This window comes from Salmo salar, chromosome 10 (genome assembly GCF_965601325.2).
Source record: "Salmo salar chromosome 10, fSalSal1, whole genome shotgun sequence".
In the NCBI taxonomy this organism is placed as follows: Eukaryota; Metazoa; Chordata; class Actinopteri; order Salmoniformes; family Salmonidae; genus Salmo; species Salmo salar.
Window position 1 is genome coordinate 105,083,356 of NC_138300.1, and position 12,676 is coordinate 105,096,031.

General features: G+C 41.6%; 1 protein-coding gene across 1 annotated transcript in view; it reads right to left on the reverse strand.

The window, feature by feature from the left end:
* Positions 1-11,939, reverse strand: part of LOC106561440 (zinc finger protein 536) — a 44,296-nt gene extending 32,357 nt beyond the window's left edge. The window contains exon 1 of the mRNA XM_045688307.2: positions 11,714-11,939. The gene's annotated coding sequence lies outside the window, so the exon portion shown is untranslated. The remainder of the gene's footprint in view (positions 1-11,713) is intronic.
* Positions 11,940-12,676: the final 737 nt, after the last annotated feature.

Below are 12,676 nucleotides of genomic sequence, written 5' to 3' on the forward strand. Positions count from 1 at the left end.
TTGGTTTCCTATTTCGCAACAAAGCATCCTTCACTCATGCTGCCAAACATACCCTCGTAAAACTGACCATCCTACCGATCCTCGACTTCGGCGATGTCATTTACAAAATAGCCTCCAATACCCTACTCAATAAACTGGATGCAGTCTATCACAGTGCCATCCGTTTTGTCACCAAAGCCCCATATATTACCCACCACTGCGACCTGTACGCTCTCGTTGGCTGGCCCTCGCTTCATACTCGTCGCCAAACCCACTGGCTCCAGGTCATCTACAAGACCCTGCTAGGTAAAGTCCCCCCTTATCTCAGCTCACTGGTCACCATAGCAGCACCCACCTGTAGCACGCGCTCCAGCAGGTATATCTCTCTGGTCAACCCCAAAGCCAATTCCTCCTTTGGCCGTCTCTCCTTCCAGTTCTCCGCTGCCAATGACTGGAACGAACTACAAAAATCTCTGAAACTGGAAACACTTATCTCCCTCACTAGCTTTAAGCACCAGCTGTCAGAGCAGCTCACAGATCACTGCACCTGTACATAGCCCATCTATAATTTAGCCCAAACAACTACCTCTTCCCCCACGGTATTTATTTATTTTGCTCCTTTGCACCCCATTATTTCTATTTCTACTTTGCACTTTCTTCCACTACAAATCTACCATTCCAGTGTTTTACTTGCTATATTGTATTTACTCTGCCACCATGGCCTTTTTTGCCTTTATCTCCCTTATCTCACCTCATTTGCTCACATTGTATATAGACTTATTTTTCTACTGTATTATTGACTGTATGTTTGTTTTACTCCATGTGTAACTCTGTGTTGTTGTATGTGTCAAACTGCTTTGCTTTATCTTGGCCAGGTCGCAGTTGTAAATGAGAACTTGTTCTCAACTAGCCTACCTGGTTAAATAAAGGAGAAATAAAAAAGAAGTATTTTTTTTTTTTAATAACGCTGTAACTTTAAAAAAATGTTTAGTAAAAGTCAAGGGGTCTGAATACTTTCCGAAGGCACTGTATCTGACAAATCAAATATGTACATTGTTAACATGCTTTGATAATTTTCGCATGGAACTAATGCACCTGAAATAGGTCATCAAGCAGAGTAAAACAAATGCTGCGTGTCTCTTCTTCCTGTCTTTAGTATATTTTTGGGCTCAGCTTATTGTTGAATGCTGATTACTTCTAACCACAGTCTTCCTCTCCATATATATCGACTCTACTATGATGTGAGGTAGAAATCTGTCTTTTGATCTCCTTTTAGACGGACAGTAAGTAGCTACAATACTTAACAGTCTTTGCTGCAGGTCCAGTGGTTGCTTTGAAACAACCCTCTGTGCTCAACATAAGAGGTCACTAAAATCTCCACGGGTTACGAGGGAACTTAGTAACTTTATGAAACGAGAACAAATAAAAGTTCAAGGAGAAGAAATCTACAAATCTATTCAAATGGAATTAAACATAACCTCCTCTCCTCTTCTCCACCCACTCCCTCGCCATTGCTCTATACTAACAAACAAAGAGGCAAATTCTCAACGTTCTACAATGGTAGAGGTCACATATTAGAACATACACTGCTTTAGTGCAGTACCAAAGGGCATGGAACAAAGCCTGCATTGTCCACACAGAATTAACACAGGCTTACATCATCCAGGGCTCAAACCTCAGGAATGAAAAGGATGTATATTATAACACACAGATAAAGAGCTACCCTGCAAGCTTAAGTCCAAACAGTACTCTGTTCCCATGTCTGATCTACAGTACCAGTCAAACATTTTGACAAACCTACTCATTCAAGGGTTTTTCTTTATTTTTACTATTTTCTACATTGTAGAATAGTAGTGAAGAAATCAAAACTATGAAATAACACATATGGAATCATGTAGTAACCAAAAAAGCAAATCAAAAAGTATATTTTATATTTGAGATTCTTCAAATAGCCACCATTTGCCTTGATGACAGCTTTGCACACTCTTGGCATTCTCTAAACCAGGAGTTAGGAAAGCTAGCTTTTTCAAACAGAAATTTGCATCCTATAGCTCTAACTCCACTGTAAAGTCCATGGAGAATAAGAGCACCTCCTCCCAGCTGCCCACTGCACAGAGGCTAGGAAACACTGTCACCACCGATAAATCCACTATAATCGAGAATTTCAATAAGCATTTCTCTATGGCTAGCCATGCTTTCCTCCTGGCTACCCCATCTCCGGCCAACAGCTCCGCACTCCCCGCAGCCACTTGCCCAAGCCTCCCGAGCTTCTCCTTCAGCCAAATCCAGATAGCAGATGTTCTAAAAGAGCTGAAAACCTGGACCCGTACAAATCAGCTGGGCTAGACAATCTGGACCCTCTCTTTCTAAAATTATCCACCGCCATTGTTGCTACCCCTATTACCAGTCTGTTCAAGCTCTCTTTCGTATTGTCCGAGATTCCTAAACATTGGAAAGCTGCCGCGGTCATCCCCCTCTTCAAAGGGGGTGACACTCTAGACCCAAACTGTTATAGACCTATATCCATCCTGCCCTGCCGTTCTAAAGTCTTCGAAAGCCAAGTTAACAAACAGATCACTGACCATTTCGAATCCCACCGTACCTTCTCCGCTGTGCAATCCGGTTTCCGAGCTGGTCACAGGTGCACCTTAGCCACGCTCAAGGTCCTAAACGATATCATAACCGCCATCGATAAAAGAAAGTACTGTGCAGCCGTCTTCATCAACGTGGCCAAGGCTTTCGACTCTGTCAATCACCGTATTCTTATCGGCAGACTCAACAGCCTTGGTTTCTCAAATGACTGCCTCGCCTGGTTCACCAACTACTTCTCAGATAGAGTTCAGTGTGTCAAATCGGAGGGCCTGCTGTCCGGACCTCTGGCAGTCTCTATGGGGGTACCACAGGGTTCAATTCTCGGGCTGACTCTTTTCTCTGTATATATCAACGATGTCGCTCTTGCTGCTGGTGATTCCTTGATCCAGCTCTACGCAGACAACACCATTCTGCATACATCTGACCCTTCTTTGGACACTGTGTTAACAAACCTCCAAACGAGCTTCAGTGCCATACAACACTCCTTCCGTGGCCTCCAACTGCTCTTAAACGCTAGTAAAACTAAATGCGTGCTCTTCAACCGATCACTGCCCGCCCGTCCAGCATCACTACTCTGGACGGTTCTGACTTAGAATATGTGGACAACTACAAATACCTAGGTGTCTGGCTAGACTCTCCTTCCTGTAAACTGTAAACTCTCCTTCCAGACTCATATTAAGCATCTCCAATCCAAAATGAAATCTAGAATTGGCTTCCTATTTTGCAACAAAGCCTCCTTCACTGACGCTGCCAAACATACCCTCGTAAAACTGACTATCCTACCGATCCTCAACTTCGGCGATGTCATTTATAGCCTCCAACACTCTACTCAGCAAATTGGATGCAGTCTATCACAGTGCCATCAGTTTTGTCACCAAAGCCCCATATACCACCCACCACTGCGACCTGTATGCTCTTGTCGGCTGGCCTTCGCTACATATTCATCGCCAGACCCACTGGCTCCAGGTGATCTATAAGTCTTTGCTAGGTAAAGTTCCTCCTTATCTCAGCTTACTGGTCACCATAACAACACCCACACGCTCCAGCAGGTATCTCTCACTGGTCATTCCCAAAGCCAACACCTCTTTGGCCGCATTTCCTTCCATTTCTCTGCTGCCAATGACTGGAATGAATTGCAAAAATCGTTGAAGTTGGAGACTCCCTCACTAACTTTAAGCATATATCTCCCTCACTAACTTTAAGCATCAGCTATCTGAGCAGCTTACGGATTGCTGCAGCTGTACACAGCCCATCTGTAAATAGCCCATCCAACTACTTATCTCATCCCCATATTGTTTTCATTTACTGTTTTGCTCTTTTGCACACCAGTATTTCTACTTGCACATCATCATCTGCACACCTATCACTCCAGTGTTCATTTGCTAAATTGTGTTTACTTCGCTACTATGGCCTATTTATTGCCTTACCTCCTTACTCTATTTGCACACACTGTATATATATTTTCTATTGTGTTATTTACTGTACGTTTGTTTATCCCATGTGTAACTCTGTGTTGTATGTGTCGCACTGCTTTACTTTATCTTGGCCTGGTCGCAGTTGTAAATGAGAACTTGTTCTCAACTGGCCTACCTGGTTAAATAAAGGTGAAATAAATAAAGTAAAAAGGGCCTGTATTCAGAAAGAGTGCTGGTATAGGATTAGTTTAGCATTTTAGATAATAATGAATAAAAAATGATATGGACAGCGGAGGACTTGATCCCAGATCAGAAATCTTACTCACATTTTGAATACATGCCCTTAAATATACAACCTAATCTTCCTGAAGCTAAGCACATTTGACAGGTGTGAGAGAAACATTGAAAGATATCCACCACTTGTTTAAGGTGTTATTCTGATCATCTAAGTGTGTAATCACAAGGCTTAGAACCATGATCGGGTGCTAGTTAATATGACAGGCTCGGTGGTGGTGGAGGAAGACAGAGTTGCTAGGGAAGCGAATAGGCAGACCTGTCAGGTACCATCTTTCAGAGTGAAGTACACTCTTTCAGGGGGAGATTGAGAAAGAGGGTGATTGTATAAAGCCTCATGTCACGTGATTGGGCTCCCCAGATGTGGCCATGTACATGCTAATGCTATGTATTTTGAATATTCATTGTTGGGTGGGTATTGTCGTTGACTAACTGCTCATATCAACCATTTAACAGTCCTAGAGCATTGGACAGATATCCAACAGACATTGGACAGATATAAAAACAATTGTAAGCAGCATGTTCTAATTTCAAGTATGGGTATGGTTTTTGATGCAATGTTGCACCTTTTCAACAGCGCAACTGTGGTAAAAGAAAATACCACACATTTGCTGAGCCTGCAATTGCTTTTCATACACAACAAACAGCAGCCTAAGCCTAGTCCAATAACGACATAGTACCACAGTAATGTTGTGACCTATATACTAAAGTCATTTTTACATAAACAAAGAGCAAAGAAAACTGCAGATACAGTAGTTGGCCCACATGACTGAATAACCCAGATTCCTTGGCTTAGCCTTGTGTCATCATGATCACCAAAGAAATCATGTTCTCAATCCTTGAAGTGAAATGTCACATTTACAAGTTCTATGGACATAAAAAGGACTCGAAATAACTTAAATTACTCATTTTAAAAATGTAGCTCAAGTATAAAAATCGACATTTAAAAAATCTAAGTATAGGCACTCTGCTTATCCACATATACATTTTAGTCATTTAGCAGATGTTCTTATCCAGATCGACTAGGGTTAGGTGCCTTGCTCAAGGGCACATTGTCAGATTTTTCACCTAGTCTCAGGCTTTCAAACCAGCGACCTTTCGGTTACTGGCCCAACGCTCTTAACCACTAGGCTACCTGCCGCCCCACCCAGCCTGTGGATTGTCAAACTGTGGATGAAGTCCTTTTACTAAAGCAGAGGGTAGACATACTGATAATGCACCTGACCACCATGGCCTATCTAGCCCTAGACAGAAGATAACACAAATATACACACAGCTCTTTTGACAAGGGGATTAATGAGAACCTATAGGAGCTTCGCTGTAGGCATCCTGAAACCCTGAGACAGAACGGCCTAACCAGCCCCACTCCTTACCGGACCACCACGGTGCACAGAAAGAGCACACATTTTTGCAACCCTTCTCCTGAGTAGTCTCTTTCTGCACACGTGAGCAATAGAGAAGACTCATAAAGGCACATGCATGTATTGTGTATGTAGTATATATACCACTCTTTTGGTGGGAAATATCAACATTTCATGTAGCTTATTCTAGCAAACAATATGTAAATTGTCAAATAAAGGAGGCAGAAGCAAACAATGCCTTCATTCCCAAAAATGCAAGACAGTGAGACAGGGATCATGGTGATCTGTTTTGGCATGACAATCACACACTGTGTGGTTTGAGCTACACATGTTTAACATGGCTTTGACTCAGTGTGCACACATAAGGCATGTGTACACAGCACCATCAGGAAACACACACACACTAATATTAAATCACTACTGTGTAAACAGTTGCTCTTGTTTGCACAGACCAACTGTTCATTCTGGACACAAACAAAGCTCTGGCTTATATCACGGGAAGTGTTAACAGTGGGACAGACAGGGAGGGGATGTCTTGCACGTGAGCAGTGCATCAGTGTATCCACATGGTGTATTCCTCTTCAGATGGTTAGACTCTGCAGGGGAACAGCGCTCTCCAACCATCTCCAACGCAGCTCAGAACAGCATCAGTCCAGATACCGTGGCCAAATCCTTCACGCTCACCAACCACCATGTCATTTCACAAGGACATCCTCCATAGTGTTCTCTTCAGAAAGTGCACTCCGTTTATAGTGAATGTGGGTTTTAGCGATCAACCACTTATAGTGATCAAATTGTCCTACATGGATGTGATCACTATAAAAGGAGCACACAGTGAACTTGAAATACTGTAATATGAATGCCCTAAACAGATTCTAGTCAGTGTACCTGATGTTTTACTTTACACTTTCTGATTTAGTACACATAATGATGTCTTACTTGGCACTGATTTGGCATCAACTGTGAAAGATACTACAGTGCACCATAAGACCCCAAGAAGGAGGAGCTGACAGCAGTTTACACAGCAGTTCTCAGAAGCACTAGAACAAAAGTAATTAACCGAGTCATCACAAAATCACAGCAGGCCTACTTATCTCAAAACAAAACATCCACCATCAGACTATGGTGTAGCAGACGTAATTATAAAATGACTTATTTTACAATACTGGCTAAGTACTTTACATACTGTCATTATAGTAACCAAATCATATTTTCATAATTTCACTGATTGAGCTCATCAACCCAGTAGGATCTCTGTGTTGTGCTTGTTGTGCTCAGGGAACAACTGGGCTCAGAGAATTAGCCTTTATTTTAGCAAACATTATTACATGTACCCTTCTACTGCTGCCATGAGGCTAACTTCTACTTTATGGTGCTAATTTGTGCATTAGATAGATCACACACACACAAAATAAATGGGCTGTCAATATTTGCGATTGAGATTTTAGAGATTGTGGTCCACACGTTTAGTTATCAAGCTCCACCTCCACTGTGGACTATAAACACATTGCAGTGTGGCTAAGTAGAATGGATGTAACCAGCATTTCCAGATTTCAGGTTAAACTTTTCCATGCCCTCAGTGCACTATGACAATGACCTTACACTTTGGTCAAGATGGCTACATTGAATAACAGTATGGGCCATTTGGTGCAAAGGATTTTCTTCATGCGTATTTGGCCATACATAATCTCCAGTCTAAACTACCTGTCACCTTTGCATTCCTAAGGTGAAGTAATTTTTTTCTCATGGTCCTATGAGGCAGCTAGCTGTCACCATGTGTTGCCAATAAAGCCAATAGTTTAATGAGGCAGCTGTTGGATTTTCACTAATCACTCTACCCTGATTACTCTGATGAGTGGATGATGCTCTTAAATGATCACCCTGCAATGAAAAAAATGTTGCAGAAGAATTATTATCTCCCTAAATACTGCAGCTGCACCGCCTACAATAATTACAAATAGAATCATACTTCTATCATACCTTATAATCACTTATTATTATAAGAGACAATGCTGAGTGAAATCATGGTTTCTGGTGGCATGCATTGAAACGCATGGCTTTCTCGTGGCTTTCTTTTGCAAAAATAACTACTTATTTGACCAAATAATTATAAGCTTAACACCATATTCACTGTATTACAAGTAAAAACGAGCAGATCTATTTTGCTCCAGCAGCTAGCATAATCTGTCTGTTCGCAAATTCACCTGTGGGAACATGGCAGCTCTCAACACCTGACAACAGAAAGCATTGGCAGCTACTATCGAGAGATTGTTCGTGAGGAAATTACGTCGACTTGCAATTAAAACCGGTAAATTAATCTCTTGCACTACCTACTCAACTAAAGTGGAAAGGTTGGAGACAGCGGCCAATGTGACAGAGGGTCGACTCAGTGATATGGAAACAGCACGAACTAAGCTAGAAGGGGAAATCAATCTCCCCCCAAAAAAGAATCACTCAAAAATCATTCCAATAAAATAAATATGATGGTCACAGGACTTGAAACTGTTGTGGAAGCGGGCAACCCAACTTCCTTCATGAGCAATCTTTTCTATGAACTGTTTGGGCAGGAGAAACTGGGTCCCATGACGCTGATAAACATTGCGCACCGCACAGGTCTTCTCCACAACGGATCTCGGTGTATGATTGTACGAATCCACAGTTTTGAAGATAAACTGCAAATTGTTCTCCTCACAGAAGAATCGGGGGCTCTGACCTATGCTGAGAAGAGGTTCAGCATCTAGCCAGATCTTAGTGCCGAGCTGCTGAAACAGAGGGCGACCTACAACGAGGTGAGACCCCAGCCACGCAAGCTAAACCTGAGATGCGGCTTCATTCACTGGGCAAAACTCATCTTGACCTTCCCGAATACAACACACGTTTTCCACTGCCAAGGAGGCTCAAGACTTCTTGGAGAAGCACATCAAGCCCTACACACAAGGAGATGAAACGACAGATACAAGCTATCCCTAATTTGACTGGCTCAATATTCAGGAATGCTATCCATGCACAATGGCTATGATGCTGCCCTCAGCATAAGACAATGATGAGGACACCCTCTTAATTGGATAAAAGGAACACTATTATTATTACAATATTGCTGAACATTGGACATCGTTATTATTATAATGCCTATGGTACAGGACATTTAGATAATGATAACACCACACCAGTTAATGAACAATGGACAAGATATTTAAGTGTCATACAGACTGGGGCTGCTTCCTTGTGGGACTATGGCATCCCTATATGGGCTAAATATGGCAATATAAATTGGAAGCTTGGTCAATAAAAACTTTGTAAAGAAAAGATGTAATGCTGAGTGGAGCAGGTCTGTAAAGACGGTATTCGGCAATGGTAACACATTATTTGAGTGCCTACATAAAGACTTCATAAGACATTCATATCCCGTTAATAGCCCATTCATAAGCAGTGCATACGCAAAGCTGATATCAACACCCGCAAGTTTATGTTTTTTCACAGTAATGTCATTTATACTGCAATTATAATTAACCCTAACTTATGGAATTCTTAATGGGATTCATCATAAAATACCTGCTTTGGTTTTCACAATATCTAGTCAGAAGTCTTTCAGCCAAGGTGTTGTGGTATTGACAGTGCATAATGTGTGAGGAACCCTGATAATCAGTGCAGGGAGGATAGTAGACTTCATATCGGATCCCCTTGGATCTGGTGTTGCCCTCACCCATCCCCCTCGCCCAGTAGTGGCCTGGCAGACACAATTAACATTTCCAGAAAAACAATTCTCTGCCTCCAATAGTCCAATGCAATTTGTTTTCCATCTCTGTTCATTAATCATTGTTTAAGTCGGTGAGCCATCTTATACTCTCTGCCATCTGCACTCAGCTGTGTTACCGAGATGACACCTCGCCTCGTAATCGAAGCTGACAGCCAAGAAGACGCCTGTCCAAATAGCTTTCTGCATACTGTATGTGCAAACCCTTCTCCACTCAACATCCCTCATTCCTGCCATCAGGTAAAAGTCGGTGATTCAATGGATTCTAATTCATCTAAGAGGTGTGGTCACGTAACGCACACACAAAGGCACGCACACACACATGCACATGAAATGCACTTTCTAAATTATGACATGCAACGCTATGGCTGCTCGTAAGGAAAAAAAGAGAACAACAAACGCAACAACAAAGGAATCTCATACATTACACAATTTGTTCAAGCTGACAGGAGTCTTTTTCTCCTGTTAAATGAGTTCCCTGTTCCTATGCAAAACTATTGTTTTCCTGTATTTGGGAGAAAGGTTATTAATTATTCACTGTTTAGTATCCTTGTATGAGGGAGCTGTGCTTTTCATGCCATTGCCTCATAGTTCACACAGACTTAAGGCAATGGAACTGGCAATATGCTTAGAGAGTGTTGTTAATCATAAACCAGGTATTAAAATGAAACTTCACTGTGTTAAGATAAAAGTAACTGTTAAGAAAAGAGTAACAGATTGGATGGTTGAGGTTTCTGAACTCCTTCTCTGACTGGATAACAGCTTGGCCACTGTACTACTGAGGACCAGAGGGTCCAGACAAACACCTCAAAATACTTTGGCTACACTTTTTCAAAGTGATTTAAGCCAACCAGAAAACAGCTTAGAATTTTGGGGAGAAAATCCGACTTATGATGATGGCAAGAGAGGGCCAAAAAGTTAATTTGGGTTGTTCAGTTGAGCTTGGATTATAGATATTCAAATCAGGTGCTTGGTGTTCAAACAAGTGATTCCATCAGAAAGTTGCCATGTAGGTCCTCTAACAGCACTTGCAGCATAGTAAAGAGAATAAGATACTAGCACATGACTTGACATTGATTTCAGCTTCACTCAGCCTCACTCTGATTTTCTCATTCCTGCTTTACTCACATTTACTTGCATTTGATGAAAAAATACCCCTACTTGGATTCTGCATCATAATAGAAATAGCAGTGAGTTAAATGCTTTTCTAACATAAGCACATTTCCATTAGCCTGGCTGCCAGTCTGTGTTCTGCTCTCTTGACAACTTCTTTAGGGAATTGCCAAACTCTGGTATACCAGCCCCATCATAATAAACAGATAATACTCACAACTTTTTCAAATCAAGACATATATTGCTTTTCACAGCTTGCTTATTCTCTCATCAACAACAAACACATTTATCAACTAGCTCCAGTTTTTGTTTTTATAATAAAGTGCATTGCGGTTAAATTATGTGTAAATTCCAAGGCTGAATATTTAATGTTGATTGATCATACTGGCTGCCACCCACCTGCTCCTCCTCCTGTCCCCTTGGAGCCTGAGAGAGGAGAACTCTGTAATGGAGAGAATCAGAGCATCTTGGACTCTCTTAGCTCACATATGACAGATGGGGCATCATCGCTTCAAAGGCGAGCATTGGGGGGGGGGGGGGATTTCAAACATCACCTCTCTATCCAGGTGATAGTGACAAGAGATAACCTTTTATCAAAGTATTTACAGTACACACTCCCATAACCTCTGCATATCACCATTCACGTTACACACATTATTATACATTTCAGAAGTCTGACAAACATCCTTGAAAAAACGTCTTTACATCCAACAGTCAGTCAGCCACAGCCCTCAACCCAATTACTACTGTGGACCATTTGATATGTGGTGTATTGAAATGAGTATTTACTGCAACAGATTATCTTGGATGCAAAGATCACAGCAGGCTGTCATTACACTATATCACAGTGTGAGAGAAAAAAAACCATCAGCCTATAAACAGTGTTTTTTGACATGCATAAGGACCTGTTATTCAACCACCATATACAATCCTATTCTATCCATTCAACATGACTTATGAAACATTCACTATACATGGGCCTACACTATCCTATACTTTACTTAGTTTTTAACGATATTTCCCTTCACTTAATAGCCTACTGTCATTGGCATTACCAGGGGCAGCCAACCTCACCATAAGGGTTTATGCATGCACACAAATATATTCTGAGAAACCATGTTATTCTGAGAAATCCTCATTCGGAGAAACTGAAAGTTAGAGTTGCAGGAGATGCTAAATATTGTTTGATATATACATTTCCTTACCTGGGCATTCAGATCGGAGGGTGTAAAACCGCAGCGCGTATTGGACTCGAAGTACAGCTTAAGTTCAGTCAGTGGCGAGAGATGAGCTGTGTCTGACTTTTCTTGTGATACTGCGCTAAAGGATAACAATCAAATCAGATCTCCGTCAACATCCTTCAACTATTCATCCATGCTTTCGAAATGAAGTATGGAAGCATATGAGCTTATAGTTTAATTTCTGTGGGAAGGAGGGGACATGACCACTTCGAGATGTGCGTGGGCTCCCCCATCTGGTAGTTGACAAGCATTGTAGGCCTCCTGTTCCTGCGTAAATTACGCATAGGTTATTTGCGTTTCCAAGTCCAAGATTATCAACTACTCCTTTTATTTAAATTAGGCCTAGTCATCATCATCATGATGCACGTAACATTCTGTTAATTTTTGCACTGTACAAACGTCACATTTTAGTGGGTTATTTTAAATTAGGCCTTGTCACTCACTATGCACCAACATTCTGTAAATTTTTTGCACTGTAAAACGTCACATTTAGTAGACCCGGCCTAGATTATTATCTGTGTGTGTGTGTGTGTGTGTGTGTGTGTGTGTGTGTGTGTGTGTGTGTGTGTGTGTGTGTGTGTGTGTGTGTGTGGTGTGTGTGTGTGTGTGTGTGTGTGTGTGTGTGTGTGTGTGTGTGTGTGTGTGTGTGCATCCTGCTCCTTAAACCCTTGTAATAAGTCAATATCCAAAAAGTAGCCCTGTGACCTCAGATTGTTCCTTCTCCAAATATTTATAATGAGGATTTCAGCCACTCTGACCCTTTGTAAAACATAATGAATAATGCAGGGTTGATGCTTTGCAATTGTTTCAGGGTATCGGGGAAAGCTCTGACTTGTGATTCAGCTGTATAAGTGCTTAGAGGCTCAGAGGCTTCTTTTCAGAAATCTTAATTGGATGCTTGTAACATCCATCACACTGCTGTCATCC